Genomic DNA, 16,239 nt, shown 5'->3' on the forward strand with positions numbered 1-16,239 from the left:
TTTCTTCACAAGATGGAAGGCACACAAAGTCCAGTCTATGCCCTCTTACTCTGGCAGAAGCAGCACTGCAGGAAAGCTCCACAAAGCACAGTCACAGGCAGGGCAGCACTTCTTCCTCAGCTATCAGCTCTTCTCCAGGCAGAGGTTCCTCTTGGTTCCAGAAGTGTTTCTAAAGTCTGTAGATTTGGGTGCCCTTCTTATACCCATTTTAGTCTTTGAAGTCACCTCTCTTCAAAGGGGACTCACACCTACTTGTGAAATCCTGCCTTGCCCAGGCAAGGCCTTAGACACACACCAGGGGGTTGGAGCCTGCATTGTCAGCGGCAGGCACAGTCCTTTCAGATGAGAGTGACCACTCCACCCCTCCCTCCTAGCAGAGATGGCTAATTAGGGAATGCAGGTTACACCCCAGCTCCCTTTGTGTCACTGTCTAGTGTGAGGTGAAAAACAACCCAACTGTCAAACTGACCCAGACAGGAATCCACAAACAAGGCAAAGTCACAGAATGGTTTAAGCAAGAAAATGCTCACTTTCTAAAAGTGTAATTTTCAAACACACAATCTCAAAACCAACTTTAGTAAAAGATGTATTTTTAAATTGTGAGTTCAGGGACCCCAAACTCCACATGTCCATCTACTCTCTAGGGGAATCTACACTTTAATCATATTTAAAGGTAGCCCCCATATTATCCTATGAGAGAGACAGGCCTTGCAACAGTGAAAAACGAAGTTGGCAGTATTTCACTGTCAGGACATATAAACCACATTACTATGGGGGTCATTCAGACCCCGGCGGGCGGCGGGAGCCGCCCGCCTGGAGGAAACTGCCATATGGCCGCTCCGCGGCGAAAGACCGCGGAGGCCATTCTGGCTTTCCCGCTGGGCTGGCGGGCGACTGCCAGCAGGCCGCCCGCCAGCCCAGTGGGAAACCCCTTCCCACGAGGAAGCCGGCTCCGAATGGAGCCGGCGGAGTGGGAAGGTGCGACGGGTGCAGTTGCACCCGTCGCGAATTCCAGTGTCTGCTGAGCAGACACTGGAATTCAAAGTGGGGCCCTCTTACGTGGGCCCCTGCAGTGCCCATGCCATTGGCGTGGGCACAGCAGGGGCCCCCAGGGGCCCCACGACACCCCTCACCGCCATCCTGTTCCTGGCGGTCGGAACCGCCAGGAACAGGATGGCGGTGAGGGGGTCGGAATCCCCCATGGCGGCGCAGCAAGCTGCGCCGCCATGGGGGATTCCCAGGGCAGCGGAAAACCGGCGGGAGACCGGCGGTTTTCCTGGTCTGACCGCGGCCAAACCGCCGCGGTCAGAATGCCCTGCGGGGCACCGCCAGCCTGTTGGCGGTGATCCCGCATCCCCGGCCCCGGCGGTCCTTGACCGCCGGGGTCAGAATGAGCCCCTATATGTCCTACCCTATCCATACACTGCACCCTGCCCTTGGGGCTACCTAGGGCCTACCTTAGGGGTGCCTTACATGTAAAAAAAAGGGAAGGTTTAGGCCTGGCAAGTGGGTACACTTGCCAAGTCGAATTTACAGTTAAAACTGCGCACACAGACACTGCAATGGCAGGTCTGAGACATGATTACAGAGCTACTTATGTGGGTGGCACAACCAGTGCTGCAGTCCCACTAGTAGCATTTGATTTACAGGCCCTGGCACCTCTAGTGCACCTTACTAGGGACTTACTAGTAAATCAAATATGCCAATCATGGATAAACCAATCAACCATACAATTTACACACAGAGCATATGCACTTTAGCACTGGTTAGCAGTGGTAAAGTGCTCAGAGTTCAAAAGCCAACAGCAACAGGTCAGAAAAGATAGGAGGCAGGAGGCAAAAAGATTGGGGATGACCCTGCATAAGCAAAAAAGTCCAACAAAGTACATGGAGCCAATTCACAAAAGCATTTATGAGTAAAGGGAGTAGCACTATAGGAGTATTCATGGACTTCTCTTTTATACCATTACATGTTTGTGAATTGGCACCGAAACAAGAAAGACCCTATTAGTATAGGTGCAAAGTGTTCTCTGTTCTTTCTATTTTTCTAATTTTTTATGAATATTCTCATTTTATTCCCATTTTAGATGTTTTGGAACCAATTCACAAAGGCATCAAAGAGTATGTAAAAGAAAACTACAGTAGTACTACTTTACATACTCAAAAATGCATTTATAAATAGGCCCCATAGTATTCCGAATATTGAAGGATATTTTCCAATGTGGGAGTCACTCCTCCATGACAGGCCTGCATCCCTGCATTCCTGGTTACCCTTGAAGTAAGAATGCCAAACTGCCACTTGAATCGAAATCATGGAGCCCTTTCCTGCCTGTATAACCCAGGAGCAAGTCTTGCCCATCATTTTTGTTTCACTAAAGAGTCAGACAATAATGGGATGGCGGGATCTTTTTAGAGGGGTGCTGTGTTTAAAATGGGCAGGTACTGTCATGTACCTTGAACCCACACTTATTTAATTTGAAAAGGGAGTGTACCAGTGGTTCTTAGCAGGAGTTCAATACATTTAGGGGCATATTTACTAGTCCCTAGCACCACCTTGGGCCGCCCTAGGTCATTTTTGTTTATGCTAAGGCAGTGTTAAGGAGGCCTTTCACCTGCGCCATATATACAAAGTGGCATAATGCTAGCATTGTGCCACTTTGTAAACCCTTGTGCCACATTATGCCTACGCCAGGCATAATGTATGCAAGGGGGCGTTCCGACGCAGGGAGGCCCGAAAAAATGATGCAGTCAAATGTACAACATTTCACTGCGCCATTTTCCCATCATTTGTAACGCCTGCTCAGGGCAGATGTTAAAATGACGAATCCATTGTAATCAATTGGCCTCCTGTGCATTGCTGCACTAGGTTCAACATTTTTGACGCTAGTGCAGTAAAGCGCCACAATAGCGTCAAAGTTTTGACACTATAGTGCTAACAAGCTCTGTAGTGTAAACAGGGTGCAACCATGGTGTCATTAGGTGGGGCAGGGGCGATGCAAGAAAAGTGGCGCATTGGTCCGATCCGCCACTTGTAAATATGCTCCTTAATGGCAGAATATGGACACTCCTCAGTAGCAAACAGGTACTCTAAAACAGCATAACTTCACTTTTACATTTCCATTTAAAGCCCTAGACATGTTCTTCCTTAATTCACTCGATTTCTTCAATAATTCAGCACTCGTTCTCTGCCTCGCTGCTCCCGACTGCCAAATACACTTCTGCGCCTCTTTATCACGCTGTGATATTTCGGTCTGTTCTCAACAATGCAGGCAATCTGGGAGCGAGAGACATTTTCTCGACCCCTCCGTCGTCGCTGCTTTTAAGTCAGCAGACGAGCATGTGTTATTATTTTAAACATAAAAACAAGATGTTTTAACTTATTTAGAAGGGTTTTCACCACGCACATCTACTGTCTCGCCGATGTAGATACTGGAGACAGCAGTGAGGTGGGGAGCCGCAGTGTAAGGTTTCTTCGGGTGCAGAACATGGACAGCACAGGAATTGGTGAATTAGCGAGAGATGAGATACAAGATACTGAGGTAGAGAGAGGAAGTAGAGTATGGCAGTGTAGAAAGAGAGGAGAGAGGCAGAATGTGTGAGAGAGAGCGAGACGAGGTAAGTAGCGGAGGCAAAAGTACTTTAGAGGGCACGTGACTGAAAAGTATTGGGAGAGGTAAAGTGAGGCAAATACGATGGGAAGAGAGAGCTGACAGCGCGACATATAAAGATAGAGCGCTTTGAGGTAGGGATAGGAACAGAATTAGAGGTAGATAGAACTATGGAGATACGCTGAAATAGAGAAAGAAATAATCTTCTGATTTTCTCAATTACTAGTAAGAGGCACCTTGGGAGGTTGGGGCAATGGGCACTTGCTCACTTTGCCAGGCTTTAAAATGGCGAGGCAAGGGTGCCATGAGTGCTAATGCAAGCAAAGAAAATGGGTCGACCTGGGCTAGATGCACAGAGAACATGTGTTGCACGAACCCAGCTATGTACAGTAGATATAGAACTATAAATATCATGCTTGAAGGTAATGATTTATTCTCACTAGTAAGCTGGGTCACATTTGTGCCAGTGGTCCATCCTATCCACTCCAGATCCGCAGGGGTATCAGGCTAGAACCTTCTTTGCATGATTATCCGCACCAGCGTTTGCCTGGGTTTCGCAAAAACGCAATCAGAGGGGATTCTTTCTGTTTAAATAAAGTCAGTGGTCTTCTTGTCTCTAACATCGCATTTCATCATTTCCAGGTGACTATGCTCAGAGGCAGAATTTATTGGGTGACAGCCAACTTCTGCCATTGCAGCTAGAGCAGCAGTGCTTAACTCGAGCTGGTGGTTGGTGGTGGGATCTGCTGGCACTCATTTTTGGGGATCAGCACGTACTTTTCTACATCAGACATTTACCAACAGCAAGACAGGATAAAACGCACAATACGGAGAGACGGAGGAAGAAAACAACAGAAAAACTCTCAGAATGAGAAAGCAGGAACCTGTTAGAGTGAAATAAATGGGCAGGGAGTGTCTGGTAATAGATTAAAGAGGCAAGGCTAGAGTTAATCAGATATCCAGCATGGAAATTCGTTTGTCTGTCTTTATCCATTTGCTAATCCTAGAGTGTCAGCTGACCATTATCACAAATTGGCTGGATCATGTCCATTGCTCAATATATAAAACCTGTTGCAATACATCCTGTTAGCTTCTTAGACCATGACTCCATACTATAATGATGACTACACAATCAAAGGAGCGAATACTGCTTAGATTTCAGGACGAAAAAACGACTGGTTGGAATGCTACCCCAAGCAATTGTCAGAGGTTAGACAAATTGCAAGCATTCTACCCATCACCTTTTGTGTGTATGCTGTAACACCCTAAGTTGCCATTGGTAAATCCAGACATGAGTCCCTTGCTCACTAAGGGCCAGATGTAGCAAAGGGTTTTACCCATTCTGTGTCAATGGGAAAATGTGTTCGTACATATGGCCCTAAGACACTTAAACCAAACTGCACTCGCCTGACAACCCCAATCAGGGCTAAATTGGTCTTAGGTCGCTCGTGTTCCAGTTCAGAGAGAACCTGGCTTGGAGGAAAGCGCTGAACTACTCCTAATGGAGCAGCCGAGGCTGATTTGCATATGGCTGGATCTAATCTGAAGTGGTATGGTTGGCAAAAGAACACATGGTTGGAATGCTACCCAAGTGGTTGCCAGTAGTTAGACAAATAGCATGCATTCTTCCCCTCACCTTTTCTGTTTTTGATGTTATGCTATAAGTGGCCAAGGGAATTCCCAGACGTGAGCCTCCTTCTGACTGTACCACTGGAACCAAGCTGCGCCTGACTGACAAGCCCTAATCAGGGAAAACTGGTTTTGGGTTGCTTGTGTTCTGGTTCAAAGAAACTGGCTTGGTGGTTCAGGTTTGACTACTTCTATTGGAGCAGGGTCAAGGCTGATTTACATATGGCTGGTTCTAATCTTTTTGTGGCATAGTTGGCAAAAGAATGAATGGTTGGACCACTGCACCAAGAGTTCGTCAGAGACCGATCAATTGCCAGCATTCCGCCGACCAACGTTTGTGTGTTTTACGTTTCAGTTTTATCTTTGTGCAGTGGAAATAAAGGGGTCAATTTGAGTGGTCTTAGTGCTTGCTAATGTTTCAAGAGCCGGTAAGATTTGCAAGGCAGACTGTGAAAGTTTACATAAAACTGAGAATCCATTAGGATCTTGTTAGAAATGGGGTCTTTGGTTGGCAGTCAGGTTACCCCTTGTCCAAGCAAGGACCCTCACTCTAGTCAGTGTACATCACACACAATCCAAATTATCCTGTGCTCACCCTCTGGTAGCTTGGCACTGAGCAGTCAAACCTAACTTAGAAGGCAATGTATAAAGTATTTGTGCAATAAATCATGCAATAACACAGTAGAACACCACAAAAATACATCACACAGTGTATAGAAAAATATATAATACTTATCTGGATAAATGCAGGTCAAAACGATTAAAATGCAATAAGTATATGTTGAGATATCACTGCAAAAATGATATAAAGTGTCTTTAGTTTCTTAAAAGCACTAAATGTCTCTTGCAAGCAGAAAGTACCTGGTTTGCATTCAAAATCTCCACAAAGAACCGCAGAGGAGTAGATGTGTGGAAAACAGGGAGGTGTGCGTCGATTTCCGGCGCTCGGTCTCGGATCCTCTTCGGGTTCTGGGGTTTTCGAATGCCCCGGGGATGATGCGTTGAAATTCGACGCTGGCAGAACCAAGTCACAGGGGCTGTGTTGATCCGGTGAGCGTTGCATGGAGATTTCTACCGCACGGCAGGCGCTGCGTCGATTCCTCTCAGGAAGTTGGCTGTGTCGTTCTGGCTCAGCTGTGCATCGATCCAGTGGGCAGTGCGTGGAATTTTCGGTTGCTACGCTGTCGATGCTTCGATCTTCTCCTTACGAAGTCAGACTGCGTCGTTCCAGTTCGGCGTGTGGTGAATTTTTCACTGTGAGGTAGGCTGTGTGTCATTTCTGGCAGGCGATGCGTTGATTTTCGCTGCTCCGGGAGTTCTTCTTGCAAGAATGAAGTCTTTTTGGTCCTGAGACTTCAGGGAACATGAGGCAAGCTCTATCTAAGCCCTTGGAGAGCACTTCTCAGCACAGCCAGAGAGCAGTAGGGCAGCAGGGCAACAGCAAGGCAGCAGTCCTTCACAGAAAGCAGTCAGGTGAGTCCTTTGGGCAGCCAGGCAGTTCTTCTTGGCAGGTTGCAGGTTCTGGTTCAGGTTTTCTTCTCCAGGAAGTGCCTGTAAGGTAGAGTGTCTACCACAGAAGTGTCTAAGTTGGTAGGGTCAGAGGCCCTGCTTAAATACCCCAATGTGCATTTGAAGTGGGGGAGACTTCAAAGAGTGGCTTAGAAGTGTGCAAGGTCCCCTTTCAGTTCAATCCTGTCTGCCAGGGTCCCAGTAGGGGGTGTGGCAGTCCTTTGTGTGAGGGCAGGCTACTGTCCTTTGACATGTAAGTGTCAGGCCCTCCACCCTCCCAGCCCAAGAAGTCCCATTCAATATGCAGCTGTATGCAAGTGTGACTGAGCATCCTGTGTTTGGGGTTGTCTGAGTGAATGCACAAGGGATCTGTCAACTAAACCTAGCCAGGCGTGGCTTGGAAGGCACAGAAGGATTTCAGTGTAGAGAAATGCTCACTTTCTAAAAGTAGCATTTCTAAAATAGTAATATAAAATCCAACTTCACCATTAAGCAGGATTTTGTATCACCATTCAGGCCATACTAAATATGACCTGGCTACTCCTTTCAGATCAGGATCTACCACTCAAACAGTATATGAGGGTAGCCCTAATGCTATCCTATGAAAGGAGCAGGCCTCACAGCAGTGTAAAAATGAATTTAGGTGTTTTACACTATCGGGACATAGAGAACACACATGTTCATGTCCTGCCTTTTACCTACATAGCACCCTCCTGTATGGGCTACTAGGGCCTACCTTAGGGGTGACTCATATGTAGAAAAAGGGGAGTTTAAGGCTTGGCAAGTACTTTTAAATGCCAAGTCGAGGTGGCAGTGAAACTGCACACACAGGCAGGCCTGAGACATGGTTAAGGGCTACGTATGTGGATGGCACAACCAGTTCTGCAGCACACTAGTAGCATTCAATTTACAGGCCCTGGGCACATGTAGTGCACTTGACTAGGGACTTACAAGTAAATTAAATAAGCCAATTGGGTATGAGCCAATGTCACCATGTTTTAAGGAGAGAGCATATGCACTTTAGCACTGATTAGCAGTGGTAAAGTGCACAGAGTCCTAAAGCCAGCAAAAATGAGGTCAGAAAAAGAGACGTAGGAAGGCAAAATGTTTGGGGGTGACCCTGCAGAAAGGCCATTTCCAACAAATGTTAGTTCACTGGAAAGAACATAGGAGAATTAGCCCCATGTAGGAGGTAGGTACAAAAGCGTTGAGCCCAAAGAGGGTGATGAGTAAAGTGGGATGAGATTGTATGCATTTGGAATCCCCACAAAATTACAGTCAACTGGAGGACATAAGCTCTACAAGAGATGTACCATAGAAAAAGACATGATTACATCCTTATTATAAAGAGAGTCCTCTTCCTCTGGTCAGTCCTTTGCATCTCCAAAAAGTAAGTCTGGCAGTTCCCTGAAGTTATCTCCTAGAGATGCAGCAAGATTACCCTCCCATGTGCTCCTAGGGGATCGGTGCTGTCAACGATTAGGTACATTCATGATGGTTTTCAAGGTTGTACAACAGTGTGCAACACTAGGGGGCATATGTATACTCTGTTTGCGCAGAATTTGCGTAATTATTTTTAATGCAAATTTGGCGCAAACCAAACTTCATATTTATATTTTGATGTTAGACACGTCTAATGTCAAACTATAGGAGTTTGCACCATTTTTTGGATGCCTGCTCCTACCCTGCTTCAATGAGATGCAAGGTAGGCACTCCCATCTAAAAGAAGGTGCTATCCCCATAGCCCCATATTTATCCCCCTTGCTAAAATGACGCACGGGTGGGAGGAGGGGCTAAATAATGGTGCAAAGCTTGCTTTGCACCATTATTTAATGCCTGGGTCAGACCAGGCATTAGGGGACCTGTGGACCCATTTTCATGCTTAATGACCATGGAATGGGTCCACAGGTGCCCTCCCCAGGCCCCAGGAACACCCACACCGACATCAGAGGGACTCCAGAGGATGGTGGACCCCATCCCAGGTAAGCAGGGTAAGTATTGGTAAGTATTTTTTATTTTTTATTTAAAGTGCTATCGGGCCCTGACTTGGGGGCCCCTGCATGGCACAGGGTGCAATGACCATGCCCAGGGGACATTTGTCCCATGTGCTGGCCATTGGGGTGGTGGGCATGACTCCTGTCTTTCCGAAGACAGGAGTCATGTTTTTGGTGGTTGTGCGCCAGAAAATGGCGCTCGTCTGGTTAGAGGCATTTTTTTTGCCTCTAGCCAGGCTACCATCATTTTTTGACACACAACCCCCTACTCCCCTACTGCCACTCCCACCTAGCTTGTGTCTTTTTTGAAGACGCTGACCCAAGTTTAGCGCTGGCTTGTGCCATTCCTTTAATAAGGTGCCCAGCTGGAGCTGTGGAATGGTGCAAGCCGGCGCTATACTTTTTGCTGCAAAACCGTGTTTGCGCAGTTTTGCAGCAAAAAGTCTAAATCAAGCCCTAGGTTGGGCAAAAATGAGAAATGTTACGTTGCCCATGTACTGGGATTGCAGCAAGTCTCTGTTCCTGTTCACAGTGGCCAAGACATTGCTCCCTCATTTAGAGTGCTTTTACATGATATAGTATGCACAAGAAGCAATAGAGAAGTGAGTTGTGTGCTGAAGTATGCCTCACCCTGGCTCAAAGTCCGGTATGAGGGTAGTTGTCTCATGCTGAAGTAAAAGTATTTTAGGTGATCTTAAAGCTCTAAAGTGGACCAGAGATGGAGTTTTGGGTATTTTTTTATTATTGTAGAGAGACTGTAAGTACTCTGTGGTTATAATTCTGATTCCCAGATGCAGGAATTCCTCAGAATTTTGGTCACTAATAACTTTGCCCCAATTTGACAAATCTCCAGAAAACTTTTCAAGACCTATAGCTTTTCCTACTTTGATGGAGGATTGAACGAATCACTGTAATTCGTCAAGGGGGTAAAAAGATAAAAAGAGGGTCCTAAAATGCATTTTCAATAGACTATTTTATCTCATGTAGCACAAAAACAGCTGAATGGATTTTCATGTCATTTGGCAGGATTAGATATAATGGGACGCAGCAAATCCTTTTGGGCACTACAGATAAGTAGGGTAATTTTTTTAAAACTTATATGGCATTTTACCTTAGTGATATCTGCACTGCAGTACATAGCAATGACAAGGCATTGTGCAAATGACTAATAACTGCCTTTACAAACACTAAAGACAGCCATGTTGTTTTTAGGTACACTTTAGCTGTGTTCTACATTACACCCTTAAATATATTAAAGTATTAGGTTTGATTTTTTCTTTTTTTACGTATTACCACTCATTTAATGTGGTAATAGGTAGGGGATATTATTTGTAAGTTTCTATATATTTTACAGGGTATTGTGGTAATTGCTTGGAAGTACCACAGAACCTACAATAAATTGAAAACAAATATGTTAAACTAAACATATACTATATTTTACAAATATAATGTACTACAGTGTATTTTACATTCCACACTACTTACCAAAATGAAAGAAAAAAGCATGATTCTCTGTAAACTGCTGTAAAAATATATAGAAGAAATGAAATACATTTCTCTACCTATTTCTGCTCTAATAAAGTGTTATTAGGTGGGTAATAATGATAAAACCTACTAAAAACCTATATCTAAGGCTCTAACCAAGAACACAGCAAAACGCAGAATGCAGCAAAAATGTGCTCAAAACCACATGCTGCCTTTTCTTTTTTTACCTTTGGTAAACACGGCCACTAGCCAATCAAATACTGCTTTCTTATCTGCATGGCACAATGGCTAACTAAGTATTTTTAAACTAATAACTTTAACCCCTTCACTGACAAGTCTATTCCCCCCTCCTGTGCCTAGCCTGTTTTTGGTATTTGTAGTAGTTCGCACTTAGGCCCCCAAAACTTTTTGTCAACGTATCCATGCCGTGGTTTGTGGATTCCCCTGGTGGAGACAAAGACATTAGCCAAAATACAGCAAAATTTGTTTTTTTGGGAAGAATGGGAAACAAGTGCTGCAGAAGAAAGCCTCTGTGTTTTCCCCCTTCAAATGGCATCAACAAACGGCTTGCAGTGCTAGAATCACCATCTTCCAAGCATTTAGGAGCAGGCAGACTAGAATCAGAAAACCAAACTTTTGAACACAGTTTTGGCATTTGACTGGAACATACCCCATTTTTCCTATTTTGTGTGCTTTCAACCTCCTTCCAGTTAGTGACAGAAATGGGAGTGAAACCAATGGTGGATTCTGGAAAGCTATACATTTCTGAAAAGTAGACAATAGTCTGAATTCAGAAAGGGGTAATTTGTGTAGTTCCTTCAAGGTTTTTCTACAGAAAGTAACAGTTTAAATAAAAAATATTGAAATTGAGTTGAAAAAAACAGCCATTTCTGTCTACATTTTCTGTAACTTCCTTTAACTATGGCAGATTTTTTAAAGCAATGTACTGTTACATCCGCTGGACCCTTCTGGTTGCAGGGATATATAAAGTTTGTAGGTTCTCCAAGAGTCCAAGCTACCCTGAGCCAATAACTGAGCTGCACTTTACAATGGGTTTTCATTGTCTACTGGGAACCCAGTAATTAATTTGGTAAAATGTAAAGAGTGAAGAATAGGTATTAAAGAAACCTAAGTATTTCTGAAATGGATGTAAGTTGTGTAGTTTAAAAGCAGTGGTTATTTACACATCTCTGAATTTGTGGGTATTTATACTAGCATGTGAATTAGAGGGCATTTCTCAAAATAACTTTTTTCTTACACACTGTCTTAGATTTGGCATCTCTGAATTTGTGGGTATTTATACTAGCATGTGAATTAGACACACTGTCTTAGATTTGGAAAGCGCAAATGAAGAGAAAGACAAATGGTAATATCACTTTTTATGCTATTCTGCATTCCCAAGTCTCCCAATAAAAATGGTACCTCACTTCTGTGGGTCTGCCTAGTCTCCATTCTATGCCACTGCACTGCACACTACTCCATTCTTCACCACTACAATCTACCCAACTCCACTGCACTCCACTCCACTGCACTCTTTTCCACGACACTGTACTCCACTCAACAACAGCCTATGCCCGTCACTGTACCTCACTATACTCCACTGTATAGTCCTACCCTGTCTAACAATATTTAACTGCTAATGCCAGTGCACAGTACTTTGCTTTACTCTATAGCACTTTAGGACAATCTACTTCACTCTATGACACTTTGCACAACTCCCTCTTTGCTGCTCTACCCCTTAATATACTCTACTCTATTACACACTACTCCACTCCACTGTACTCCACTACTGTACTCCACTACTGCACTGTATGCCACTTTATTCTGCTAAACTGTACGTTAGTCTATCCCACTCCACTCTAACATACTGTACCACTGCACCACATTCTACTCTACTTCATGTCACTCCATTGTACAACATTTTAATCCATTCTGTGGCATTCTGTGGCACTCTACTCCATTCTACAACACTTTCTGACACTCTACAACAAACCAATCCTCTGCACTGTACCACACACCACTCCACTCTACAACACTTTACTCCAATGTATACAGCGTTGTAGTGAAAATAGGTAGGTTTGACCACTGACTTTGTGTTTCACCACTGTGCATATAAATTGTTCAATGTTCACCAGTTGCAGATTACATTTTGCATTCAGTTAGCTGCCTATTGGCTTTATCGTGGCATTAGACATTACATTTTGTATTCAGTTTAGCTTCATACTGGCGTTATCGTGGCGTTAAACACTGCAGCTGAGACTTTGCAGATGAGCTGTGTTTATCCACATGCTAAACTAAGCTTGTGTTCTTCTTATTTTCTCTTACCGAACGTGATAGCATGATAAGGAAGCGCACATTTTTTTGTTTTTCTTCAGAGCATGGAACAGGTTGGCCTCAGAAGAGGGAGACTTGAAATGTTGGCTAATTTTTAACGTTTTTTCTTCCAACTCTGACCTACAGTAGCCAGCATATTTTGAATATTTACATCTGAGAGGGAAGGGCCTTTCAGAAGGCTTTTTCCATGATTGTTTAGGATATAAAAAGGTGGCCCTGCTCAGTAGAGAGGGGAATTTCCGAGACCTCAGTCAGGATTGGATGTCAAATGCCTGACACAGACACTTGTCCTGTGAGGGTGGATATCCTTTTCTCGCAGTTGAACAGGGGTCATCAACTTGCTGGCATAAGAAAGATGAAGAGCCTTGGCAGGCCCTACGGTCCTACCTCCTAGGGCATAAGGAACATATTTTTCATCTAGACATTTGAGAGCATTACCATAGATCCAGAGCTAGCTTCTCTGCAATGGCGGAGGAATGTCACCCCGCTGGTTCAGAGCCAGCAGCAGAAAAATAAAACAGTATTTCACTATGATTTTATTTTTCTGCTGCTGGTTGATCCAGCCTGTGCAGGGAGGGGTGGGAACGGACCATGGGAGGGTGGAGTGGAGTATACCCTCACCTGCGCAGGTCTATTTGGCAAGCCATTCTAGACTGGCTAAACAGACATTCGCAGTTAGGGGTCTCCAACCCAGCTGTATTTGACAGCCTCGTAAGAGAAACAACACAGACTCTCTGTGCCTGAGTGAACAGCAAACCTGCCCACTCAGGCCAATCCCCACACTGCTCTTATGCTAAGTAGTAGCATGAGATCAGTGCGGGGGATTGCACAGGGAGTCTTTGTTGCTGCGACCAGGAAGCAGAGGAGCCGGCAGCACCAGGTAAGTGTTTTTTTTTATTAATCCCCCAAGCTCTCCCCAAAGCTCCCCCCATGCTCCCGCTGTGCCCCCTCCACCTGCCCCACCATTTTAATTTATGTTGGCCACTGCTGCATAGATCACCTTTTGTGTCAAATATAGTTTTAAACACTTCATGGTACAGGCAACCAATGACATTTTCCCAAAGCCTAATATAAATGAGCGTGTATTGGTAGATGGGCACTGCACTAACTGCTGCTACTCAGTATTTTTTTAGTTGGCTTTAAACATCTCAGCCAATAAAGTATTCATGTAGTTTAAATGTGTTCCAATAAGGGCTCTCTGAGATGTGATGTTTGGTTGTCCTCAACTATTTTGTGTATGCACCAGGGCTGTCTCATTGGCAATGTGAGGTGATAAACTAAACTGATATTTTACTAAAATTTGAATTACTTCCACAAACTTCAGCAACTGAGACAGTGCTGTCTTTATCGCTGGATTTAGCAACCAAGAAATGCTCAACATAGAGTGATGGCTCACATCTGAGGTGAGATGTAAGTTATGTGTCTTTGCAAAAAAGGGTAACTCCAACCTCTATCAGTGCTTTTGGCATGTGGCCAGTTTTCAGATCATAATTCAGGATTTCCAAATGAATGAAGCAATACTTTTGTGAATTGTCTTGTTAATCTTAGTGGATCATTGGTCCCAAGGGAAGGATGTGGGATTAAGAGATTTTTAAAACAAGCATTGCCTCCAAGATGACCTTCTCAAGAGATAATCTATGGGCTGACCAAGAGTGTATGCGGTAACTCCTTCAGTCCTCTTAAAGGAGGATGCTTTCTCCAATAGACCGAATTGTGCTGTAGGAGTATTTTTGGACTAACTCACACCAGTTTCCCTACTGCTCAATGATGGTATCACTAGAGAAAGGATCAGTTGGCACTTTCATAGATCTAAACAATCTTTAGATATGTCATTAGTTTCCCTGATTCTGACCAAGAGATGGTTAAATTTTAAACATATCTATTTACACTCTTTCTTACTCTTCTTCACCTAAAGTAGGGAATTTATTATTCATTTCTCTTAGTCATGTGGTTTCTACGTTCCTGACCCCAGACCATATGTCTCCACGTTCAGCGGAGAGCCAATAATTAAACTTGTTATTTTTCCTCTTGGTGGTTGCTTTTAAAAGGGTGTGCCCAGTTACAAATGCGTATGGGATACTGATAAACCAGACAGCCTATGCTATCATCAGCTGGATGATGTTCTACTCCCTTCTGACTCCAACATTTGAAGTGCTTCAAATCGATGTTTTAAGATTTCTATATGTAGAAGGGACTAGTCTATGGATTTATTTTCTCTTTTTCTCCCACACCATGTCAAATTAAATTAGAAAATAGACTGACACTACTTACACTAGACCCTTCCTCACTTTCAGGAAGTGGTAGGGCAGACCTAATTCCCTCATTATAGTTTTTAATTCTTCTTAAACACTAGTGTCCTGAACTGAACTTCATTCTAGGTTCCCATGTTGGGTAATTAACTCGGCTAGTAGGCTTAAAGAGTTTCTGCATATGATAGTAATACTTGCAGCGAAATGCTCAACAAACGCCTGACGATGAGTGTCACTGTGACTGTGTCATCACCTCTGCAGTACCCTTCTTCTGCTGTACATTGGCATTGCCCTTCCATTCCATTAGATATGTCTCTTATACAGCATGTCATGGTTCCAAATCCATTATGTACAGTTTTTCAGTTTTTTTAAATTTCCTCTGTCCTGTGGTTTTTGTCGTAAATAGCCATTTACTATTTTTCTGAAATCCAGGCAAAACATTTTCTAGATTTTTAAAATGTTTTACCAATACTGGTGTATGTGCTCTTGAGCTTGATACTCCTGGTGGTCCTTGAGTAGTTAGCAGTGCAGTGGTTATTTATGGGTAAAGCATTGAGTATTATTGAGTGACTCTAACTGTTGATGACAAAGTAACAACAGTAGCTTGTTGCTCTGTCACTCGATCTGGTGTCTCTATAGCCTTTTCCATGTTTGTATGGCTTTCTGAGCTTGGTGTAGTTGCTTTTTTTGCTCTACTCCTCATGTGTGTCATCAGTGACAATTTGTGTAGATGGTTTTGTGTAGAGAAAGTGTAATCACAGTGAGTGAACGCTACAATGAATTTCTATATGATACAAGTATATTTAATAGTAGATATATTAGCAATTAAAAATAAAATAGTTATTATGAGTGAAATGTCTAAACCTGAGGATGGTGTGTAAGATGATAAAACATACCAAGCATTGGCAAAGCCAACAGGTCCCACCTTTACAAGAGCTGTTGACTTTGGCAATCTGTTTTTGCCATGCTGTACACCAGTGTGGCTGCTGTTCAGCATGGCTGAAAGTTAGTGGTGTGGAGTGTCGCTAGTGGAGTGAGGGAGTAGAGTATTGGAGAGTGGATTTTTTTAGGAGTAGGGTGTTGAAGAGTGGAGTAGAGGCAGTAGGGTATCATAAATTTGAGTAGAGGGAATTAGAGTTCAGCGGTTCAGTGGCAGAGTGTCATAGAGTGCAGTGTGATGGAGTAGAGTGGAATAGGGTGGAGTGGGTTAGAGTGGACTGGGGTACTGGGGTGGATTGGATTATGGTACAGTGGTGTCGTTTAAGAGGAGTTGGGTAGATTGGGTGGATTGATGGGGTGGACTGGATTGGAGTGGGGAGGTTTGGGGTGGGGTGGATTAGATTGGCTTGGAGTTGGGTGGTTTGGATTGAACTGGACTGGGGTGGATTGGACTGGAGTTGGTGGGCTCGGGTGGATTGGAATGGGGTGGGCT

The sequence above is a fragment of the Pleurodeles waltl genome, chromosome 3_2 (genome assembly GCF_031143425.1).
Source record: "Pleurodeles waltl isolate 20211129_DDA chromosome 3_2, aPleWal1.hap1.20221129, whole genome shotgun sequence".
Lineage (NCBI taxonomy): Eukaryota > Metazoa > Chordata > Amphibia > Caudata > Salamandridae > Pleurodeles > Pleurodeles waltl.